The following is a 10,706-nucleotide window of genomic DNA, read 5'->3' as shown; positions in this document are numbered from 1 at the left end:
ACACTGTGCGCAAACTGTAAGCAGATTATAAAGGGATATTAACATACAAGGATATTGATTGTTCTTTGTTGCACTATTGTTGCATTATTTATGCCAGAATTTGATGGAGAACATTTACTTGTGCAAGTTTCAACACAAATGCCTGTGAAAGAATGTTTAGAAAAATTAGTATGACATCATTACTTATGGATTCTTGCTGTAATTATGTCATCTTTTCCTTGGGAAGCCAAATTAATTTTGTTGTAATGCATCTTGCATTTCTTGAATCTTATGGGGCCATAGTTAGCTTAAGGGCCTCTCTTTGTATGCCAAAGACTGAGAGTAAATTTGTTGGTTAAATTCTAGATAAGAGTTTGTATTTGATTGTGGGTTGTGGATAAAAAAGAACCTCCTCAACATCTGAAGAATATATCCATGCATAAAATATAGTGATATTTTAAATCAGATATTATATAAAGACATTTTGCTGCATGTTTTGGATTTCACAGCTGTCCCATAACATGTTTTGTATCCTCTCTGCTTGTCCCTGGAGCAGAGAGTATGTATTTTGAGACTGGTATCCATAAGACATTTCAGGTTATTTTCACACCAGTTCTCTTTCAGAGGGGCAGATGGCAGTATGAACCATTTCTCACAAATGTCAGTGGCCATGTGTTTTTCCTTACCCTTTGTGTGAATGGTCATGCATATTTCATGTATGTTTAATGGAATGGATCCTTTTGTGATGAGAGAGGTGGGTGCTGGGAGCTCCGCCTCTGTGGGTGCTTGGCTTTCCCCTGTTTATCAGAGGATGAAATGCTAGGGATCTTTCATTACCAAAATAATCTCAGGTGGTCTTGAAGTCTTCCCTAGGGATGATTTTTTGTTAGTAATAAGTTTGGTGTTGCATACCATTTGGCAGAGGCAGTAGTTAGCTGGAACTTTGAAGGGAGACGATGCATCTTAGATGTTATTCCTCTGTCTGCGGTGTCTGAAACCGTGATCAAAGGTCTTTCAAGCTGCTATCACATCAACAGAGTGCCCCTAGGTAGTGTCATCTTTTTGAAGAGAAACTATAAAAAGCTGCAGTGGCACTTAAATAACAAAGATACAAATAGGTTGCTGGTAAGGGTTATATCTTGGTAGAACTACCTCTTGTGGGATAGACATGGCTGAAAGGCTGCAGAGTGTCAAAGGAAGAATTAGATTTAAACACTTTATTTTCTCCATTGTCCAGTGTGGAACTCTCTCTTCCCACACGCAGAGAGATTAAAAAAAAAGAAAAGAGGACAAGTAGCAGGGCATATATAAGGAAAGAAGGAGTATTTAGTTAAATCACTTAAAACATTTCATAAAGAATCACAGGTGGATGCCACTACTGCTGTGAAGGGTGAGACAGAACTGATGGACTCTGCTGTGCTAGTTAGTAGAGGCTGCTGTTCATCTTTTAAATAAAAAAATCTCATCATCGGAGATGGCCTGGAAAGTGGAATTTGCAGCAATGAATTGCAAATTTCCATCACAAGATAAAGACAATTCTGCAAAATACTTTGTAAACTGGGATTAATGTTTAAAGTTTTTTAATTTGGCCATGCTGAAACAACACATCAGTCCCTCAAAGAAAGACAAAAAGATTGCATATCTTTAGTCTAAGATGTTAAAACTGCCACAAGATAGCTCAGAAGAATAGTGTGTTTTGGTTTTGAAGTGTTTACAGTCTGACATCCTGAACTGAGTCAAGCCCTTTGCTTTCTGTTGGATGATGATTCCTTTTTCTTCTCTTTTGCTCCCAGTTTACTTATTTTGCTTCTGGTTTTGAACTACTTAGACTCCTCATGCTATCTGTGATGAGCTATCTGGCTCTTTGCATTTGGCAATTCTTTTTTTTTTTTTTTTTTTTGTAGCCTGCTTCTCAGTCTAGTTCAAGACCCAATTAAGCATTTTTCTTTCTACAGCCTCAGAATTGCCAGCTGAAATACTGATTAGCTGGAAGAGAGAAGATACTGCTGAACAGTGATGTGGGTGTAGAGAGGATTAGGTGGGGGTGTTAGAATAATTTTATTGTCTAAGTAGCAGACATGTTATGATGACTGTACTTAGTACTGACTTCTCCTTTATTAAAAGTGCTGTCCAGACATTAAGGTCAGGAGTATGTCTGCCTCCCAACCATCCTCCTTCTTTCTCCAGAGGTATTTAAATAAGGAAAGAGGAGAGGGAGCATAAAGAATTTCCCTAGTACAAGTCAAGCAGCAGAAATGAGATGGAATAGCAGTCCTGTCACTCAGAGACCACAAGTACTGCACAATGCCTGGGTAAAGCTACCAGAACTAGCTCTTCTAGAGAACACGTGGGGTGAAGACTATAATCAACTTTGCCTTCCAGAGAGACCCCAGATCTGCTTAGCCTTCAAAAGAAGCATTGTAGACTCCTGGAGGAAGATGACTGAGAGGAAGAGATGGCACTGGGATTTTTGTCCTTCTGGTTTGCACCATAGCTCTGAGGAAGGTTGTGACTTCTTCAGCCCCAGTTTTGTAGCTTCAGAGTCGGTACACCTCTTTAGCTCTTCCAGCAGAGCCAATTTACTATCCTCATGAATGTCAGAATTGTTTCCAGTGAAGGCTGGTATTTCTATTGTAGGGAGAGCAATCCTGTGATTTGAGCAGTTAATTTTATGCGTGTTTAAAGTACACAGCAAAAATTAAATACAGTATTGAAAACAGATTAGTGATTTGTTTAGTCTTTCATACAATTACAAAACAGATACTGAAATGTGTTACATTAGAGTAATCAAAAGTTAATTAAATTTCTGAACAAAATAACAGATTCAGTGTGAAGGCTGTGTCAGGTACAATTACGGCTTTTCTAAGTGAGAAGCGGAAATTTAGGTCTATTGGAAAAAAAGGTAGCCAGATAAAGACACACAATTTGCTTGCTTACCATGATTGCCTAAAGGAAACGGGAACTGTATTAATCACAGTTTCTTTCTCTACAGGTGTCAGGCATGTTCATTTGCCTGTGGCATTTAACTACTGTATTTTTTCCCTGCTTGGGTGTCTCTGGCACCAAACCTTTGTCTGCATGATTGACAGATATTAATGTTAAAAGGACTTCTGTCTCCTGCTCCAATTAAATCAACAGAGCACTGGGCGTAGCCTACCTATGGTAGGTACTATAGGGTCTCAACACTTCATACTGTTTTTTTTTTTTTCTTCTCACAGAACTGAGCTACTCTAATAAGCTACAGTCCTGAACCTTTCTTGTGTAGGGCCAACCCTGAGTTTCAACACAACATTCTCAATTCTGGAATTCAGAGGGAGGTTGTACAGAGCCACCAGCCTGATTCCAGGAGTCCCTCAAAGGTCATCAGTTTTCTGCTCTGTTTTAGGAATGGTACTGCCAGACCCAGGCTGATCCCTGCAGGCATATTAAAATGTCTTTGTACTCGTTTCCTCAGTCTCCTGAGTTTGGGATCTGGGTTCTACACAGCAGGGGTGCATGGAGGCAACTTGAGTGTAGGACAGTAACTGAAGCAGCGGTGAGGGGAAAAAGCACCCACCTAGCTATAAAAGCCTAACTATGGGCACAGGGCCTGGAGCAAACAGGGAGGAGTAAGTGCTGAATGAGTGTGCAACCGTACGGGGCTGTTTGCTGTCCCTGAGCAAGTTCAGTATACTTGCTAAGGCCAGCTTTTACCAGTGAAGCTCAGTTTCAGCTTCTTGTGCCCCGTAAGGAGCTGCTGACCACACATCTGTGCAGAGCCTGGCACTGGTCTGATGGCGTGGTAGGTGGCAGTTCTCCTTTGCTTCAAGCCACTCAGTTAATCCATGCCTCACTGATCTAAACTGGTGTTGCAAACTGGGTTCCTCCTAATGGGGGATATACTTAGACTGGGCCCTGCTGCAGGCACTGTGTAGCACAGGTCCTACGTTCTTCATGTCCTACATTCAGGGTTGGTTTGGTGCAGACCCAAGGAGCTCCACCAAGTGTTTGTGCTATGCTCCACAGCCCCTGTATTTTGGTCTCTATTATGCTGGGTACTGTCCTCTACCCTTTCATGTAAAGGAATTAAAATCTGTTCTCTTCCCCAGGTATTGTTGCATCACTGCTCGCTTCACCTCATAAACACTTTCGCAATAGCAATTAGTACTACTGAAGTGTGTTTTGTTAGTTAATGCCATTTTTTTCATTTTCAGTGAGAAATTTTGATGGTAATGTGAGGACAATGCTATAGACAAAAATGCACTAATTTCTTCTAGGAGCTGAAACTCGAGTTCTCCATGTTTTCCATGTTTTCAATAGATGCCATGAGTATTGGCATAAAGCCTCATGTTATTATTAAAAATTTACATGGATTGAGATGTGGCTCTTCCTGCTCCTTTCACAAACAGTATGAAAGATCATTTATTATTCTCTATTTACCTGGCGGACTCCCTGTCTCCAGTTACTGTTGAGTGTGCAAGCATAATCAGGCTGCATGTAATTTTTTTGCATTTATATGGATAACTTTCAAAATAAAACTCTTACCACAGCTTCAGACCAAAAGCTTTCTCCTTGAGCCACAGCTCCTGTAATGTTTTTTTTCCCCTCAGGCATACTGATCCTTAGCTAGTCAGGAAAGCATGCACAAGAATGATAGATCATTAGGAAATTCTCTGAATAGCAAACCTCTGAAGTCATCCCAAGTGCTATGTGCCATACATCATGATAAAATTGGGTAAGTTTGAGGAAGCACTAATTATATGCTTGGTCTGTCATTTATCAGTTGCTGGAGCTGTTGTTCCCAGAACACAGCAACCTCTTCTGCAGCATAGTTCAACAAGACTGCCAGAGCTCAATGAGCCAGCAGGGTTGACAGATTTTGGCATTTTATTCCCTTTGATGTAAGGTCATTGCATTACAACACAAATGGGTATCTCGCTTTGCCATAACACAGCATCATGTACAGATACAGTAATGTTGGTCTATGGGCTTTTCTTAAAATTATATTTTGGGAACTCATCCCCTTAGAACAAATAGCAACTTTAGGACTTTCATTTACCATCAGCCTTTAGTTTTTGATGGTTTGTTTCAGTTAATACAATAGTGTGTATATATATAACCCTTTCACGATTTTAACCAACTTAAATAGAAGGTGATCTTGTTTCCCCTCAGGTCTTGTGGGGAAAAAAGCAGATGTTTAATGCAGTGAGCTAAATAATACGTGATTGTAAATTCTAATGAATATTCATGCAGTCAAATAAGATAATGGACCATGTGTCAAGAAATAATGTGGCTTCCTGCTATGACTTCCAGTATGGCTTAACATGTTTCAAAGAGCTTCCACTGTCAAGAATTGTTCTTTAATATTTAATTTTCACACTTAAAGCACAGATTTATTTTTTATGCATGTTTCTGAACTCATGTGGTGTGATATTATTTCTTTATTATTTGATACGTCAGAATCATTGCAATGATGAAAAGGAGATTTTTCACATAATCTTTGGGGTTTTTTTAAGCTCAGAAAGGGTCACAATTTCTTTCTTTTACAATAGATGCTAAATAGCTGCTACAGTGTGGAAGTAAAACACTTCATCTTCAATATTTGATGTTCTAACAGAATAGAAAAATGGTATTTGGTATAACTTTTTCTAAAAGCTTTTTATTTAACAGGTAATTATTGGTACTGCTAGAGGCTCACATTTTTATGAATAACTGGGTAAAACAATTACTCTGTAACTTGGGATATGTTAATATCAAGTACAGATATTTAATCTTTCCCTGCATACTGTGTTGCCCATAGGACAACAAATAATTGTGTCTTCATAGTGACAGTCTCAGTGAGGACCATGTCCAGATTAAAAAAAAAAATCATGTTAGTACCCAGAAATACATTCCAGCATAAGTATGAGGAGGTTTAACTACTGTTACAGAAAACACAGATCTAACTAATGCACTCTGGAGGTTAGAGAATGACTCAGCTCCCCTTCAGGTGAACCTCTAGGCTATGTCTGTACTAGGAAGTTGATCAATTGCAGGAAATGTTCTTGGACACTGCAACTCATCTTTACTTTTCATGGTTCCTGACATACTTTTGGCCAGGGCTAACTCACTAACAAAAAATTCTGGTCCTGGTTCAGCAGTTAAGATGGACCAGAGCCCGTTCTCAAGAGGCAACTTGCATGACACCACCCTGCTTTGCAAATCTCCTTTCTCTAATGACTTTCATAAGTCCTAAGTGTGAGCTAATAAGCCAAGTGCTGAATTCAACAATTGCTTATTATAAAACAAACGTATTTTCTATCAGTAGTCCCTCTTATTTCCTGTAATACCATCATATTTCCTCATGTCAAAGTTTGATTAAATTGCTACTTTAAAAGGTACAATGCAGTCTTTTAGTGGAAGTAATTAGAAGAATTTAAATTACATTTATCTCTGTGATAAAGTTGGTTTTTAGACCTTAGTTTCAAGATTCATAGGCCAAGAGCTTTCATGAAGAATTCACTAGAAAACTACCTTCCTCTGAAACGATTACAATGAAAAATCTAGTTACTTTTTGTAGGGAGTCACAAACCCAGTCCCTCTTGTCTTCCTGCACAGGGAGCTGGGATGGAAAAGAAAGCAAAGATAAATTCTCTGAATCGAGAGAAACTTGCTGAGTTTCTTGCAAAAGTTAAACTTCAAAGGTGCTCTGCTTTAGGCTGTTCTTTCCTTGGTCTAAACTTCCTATAAAGGAGAAAAAGAGGCAAGTTACAAACATGCCTATCTTCGCTCTCTGTGCTGGGAACATCAGTTGGCTGTATTCTGCCTAAAGTAGCCTGCTGTTTGACATTAGAGGACATTAGCATAATTAAAAATGCGAGGCACTGTGGCTCTCTCTTTTGAGGGGGTAAATCAGTAATAGTAACACTTTAGTACAGGAGATTACAAATCAGTAGCTCTAGCTTATATTACTGGATCTGCTTCTGGCTTACTGTAAGAATCTGAAGAAGAGTTAACTTTTCTTCACAGTTGAGGATTAACCAAAGGATTGCATTCCACTAATGAGCTGCTCTGGCTCCACGGAGGTGGGGCGCCTCACAGTGTTACACGATAGTGCTTCAAACAGGGTGCACAGACAAAAGAAGTGTTCTCAGATCACATTTATTTTCAGCTTGCACACTGAAACACTCTGGAGCAGGTTGCTGCCAGCATAATTGTGTAAGCGGTCTATATAAACCCAAAGTGCATCAGTGCCCTTCTGAAATATCTTGCACTGCTAGTGTACTGCAAATTGTAAGTATTGAATGGCCACGGAGCAAAACTGAACTGGTTTGGAACATGAACCACTAAACACCAAAACCACTAGAAGTTGATGTAATGTCTCAATCAGCCTCATTGGTTAAATAAGGTTAATTTGCTATACAGAACTCATTTAGGCTCAAGGTTCTGATGTTAACAAAAATGCTTCCTGAATGAAGAGCAGAATTAAAATTATTTCAGAAACTGAAACTGTGACTGAATGCCATTATGACTCAGACTAGTGGTGTCATATGGTTTACTGAAGCTTTTAGGACAGTGACCGTCTTTTTTATTCTGGATTTGTACAATGTCTAATACAATAGGGCTCTTTCTGCCTCTGGGAGTCTTACCATTACAATTTATCTCCATTACTGAAGGGAAAAAAAAAAAAAAGAAGAAGAAGAAAGGAAAAAAGAAAGAAAGAAAACACTAGTCTTCCTTCAATGCTTGTAAAATATATGGCAAAGATTAGGAATACTTTTTTAAAAAATCAAAACCTTTATTTTTCTCTGTTCTTCAAGTATGGAAATACCGCTAATTGGAGGTAATTCCATTCATGCAAGGAATATCTATATATCAGGTACCTTAGAAAAAATATGCGGCTTTGTTACTGAAAGGCATATTCAACAAAATAAATCTCTTAATTTTCTGCACCACTTGTTCAAAGGCTGGAAAAATTGCTGTAATATCAGCTGCATCTTCACTGTGATATGACTGTTACTACAGTAAGCAATATTAACCTGAAGAACTTGATGACTGACTTCTGAAGAATCTAGCAATAATTTAAATACGGTTTTCATCTCTTCTTGACTGTGAAGGACTGCACTGATTAAAATGTCCACATGAAAGCAATATACAAACTTAATTTGGTTCAGTTTTGCCAGACCTTCTTCCTCATTTAGCAAAACAGAACTGAAGGAGACAACTTAATTTCTTTCTCAGTTTAAGGTTTGGCAAAGCACTCACATAGGATGACGCTACTTTTGTGGTCTTATATTTATTGAAAATATTAATAGACACGATAAAGAAAAATCAGTACATTATTACTGTTTATTATGTGTTTTCATTGTGCTTGTTAAGACGTTGTAGTTTCAAGTAGTTTGAGTTCAAGATCCACGGGGCAGCAAGGAAAATACACGGCAAGCTCTCTGCCCTAGACTTCAGGAAGGCGGACTTCGGCCTCTTCAGGGACCTGATGGGCCAAGTGCCATGGGAGGCAGCCCTGGAGGGAAGAGGGGTCCAGGAAAGTTGGTCCATATTCAAGGAGCACCTCCTCCAAGCTCAGCAGAGGTGCATCCCGATGAAAAACAAGTCGGGCAGAAAGGCCAGGAGGCCGGCGTGGATGAGCAAGGAGCTCCTGGACCAACTGAAAGTGAAAAAGGAAGCCTATAGAGGGTGGAAGTGGGGACAGGTAGCCTGGGAGGACTACAAAGAGGCTGCGCGAGTGGCCAGGGATAAGGTAAGGAAGGCCAAAGCCCTGGCAGAACTGAATCTGGCCAGGGATATAAAATGTAACAGGAAGAGCTTTTATAGGTACGTAGGGGACAAAAGAAAGTCCAGGGTAAATGTAGGCCCACTCCAGAAGGGAACTGGTGTCTTGGTTACCCAGGACATGGAGAAGGCTGAGGTTCTCAATGACTTTTTTGCCTCAGTCTTCACCGACAAGAGTTCCTGTCCCACTGCCCAAGCTGTAGAAGGTGCAAGCAGGGACTGCAAGAATGAAGAACTGCCCATTGTACTCAAAGAGCAGGTTCGGGATCATCTAAGGAACCTGAAGGTGCACAAGTCCATGGGTCCTGATGAGATCCATCCTCGGGTGCTGAGGGAACTGGCGGATGAAGTTGCCAAGCCACTGGCCATCATATTTGAGAAATCGTGGCGGTCTGGTGAGGTCCCCGATGACTGGAAGAGGGGGAACATAACCCCAATTTTTAAAAAGGGGAATAAGGAAGACCCAGGTAACTACAGGCCGGTCAGCCTCACCTCTGTGCCTGGCAAGGTCATGGAGCAGATTCTCCTGGAAACCATGCTAAGGCACATGGAGAGGAAGGAGGTGGTTGGTGACAGCCGACATGGCTTCACCAAGGGCAGATCGTACCTGACCAATTTGGTGGCCTTCTATGAGGGGGTGACGGCATCGGTGGACAAGGGACGAGCAACTGACATCATCTACCTGGACTTGTGCAAAGCTTTTGACACTGTGCCGCACGACATCCTTCTCTCTAAACTAGAGAGACACGGGTTTGATGGACGGACCACTCGGTGGATAAGGAGTTGGCTGGATGGCCGCACTCAGAGAGTGGTGGTCAACGGCTCAATGTCCATGTGGAGACCGGTCACGAGTGGCGTCCCTCAGGGGTCCGTGCTGGGCCCGGCCCTGTTCAACATCTTTGTCAGAGACATGGACAGTGGGATAGAGTGCACCCTCAGCAAGTTCGCCGATGACACCAAGTTGTGTGGTGCCGTCGACACGCTGGAAGGGAGGGATGCCATCCAGAGGGACCTTGACAGGCTGGAGAGGTGGGCCCGTGCCAACCTCATGAAGTTCAACCAGGCCAAGTGCAAGGTCCTGCACCTGGGTCATGGCAATCCCAGGCACAAATACAGGCTGGGCGGGGAATGGATTGAGAGCAGCCCTGAGGAGAAGGACTTGGGAGTGCTGGTGGATGAGAAGCTTAACATGAGCAGGCAATGTGCCTGTTACCCCCAGGTACGACACTGAGCCCACGTGCACGAGCTCTGCCAAGCTGACGCTGGTGTGTGCAAGACCGGATCATGTGTCTCAGCATTAAATAAAGCAACCTGGAAGTTGCTTTAACTTACAGGAGGAGCATAGCAAAGATAAAGCAAATAACTCACATGGGTAGGCATTTTGGCTTGGCTTATTTTTCAGCCTGATCTAGTTTGTCAGCCCCACAGCAGAATGATAGTACGGCAAGAGCCATAGAGAAGCTCCAGCTTAGTCTCAGAGCCGCAAAAGGAAGGAGGTGGCAGCCATCCTGAGACACAGTGTATGGGCTGAGCCAAGGGATAACACTGAGGAGCCTGAGGCTCAGAAACGAGGGCAGAGCAGCAACGCTCCCTGCACCAGAAGTTGTTGGGCAACAGCACAAGAAGTCAGAGGATTACAATTTTTTTTTCAAACTGGGCTTAGCTTTAAAAAACCTTGGGAACAACTGCTCCAGTTCAAGAGCCTTTATGTCCTCCTCACTCTGCAGCAGCCTGAGGCTCAAACAGAAGCAGAGTCTCTTAACTTTTAAAAGGCAATCATAATGAAAGTTTTCCTGGCTTCTCCAAAAGTGCCACAACTTCCGTAACTCTTTTTTAGGCACTGTATCTCATTTTACTACATAACAATGTATGGCAGATTATCTCATAATTTAATGTATTCATCTATATTTCTTAATCATACATCAGCCTCATTGTCCCTCACATAAGCTTTGATAACCGGCCTAAAATTTAACTATCTT

Source organism: Chlamydotis macqueenii, chromosome 5, assembly GCF_036417535.1.
Source record: "Chlamydotis macqueenii isolate bChlMac1 chromosome 5, bChlMac1.mat, whole genome shotgun sequence".
Lineage (NCBI taxonomy): Eukaryota > Metazoa > Chordata > Aves > Otidiformes > Otididae > Chlamydotis > Chlamydotis macqueenii.
The sequence above is the reverse complement of the archived record's forward strand: the minus strand, read 5'-3'. Positions refer to the sequence as shown.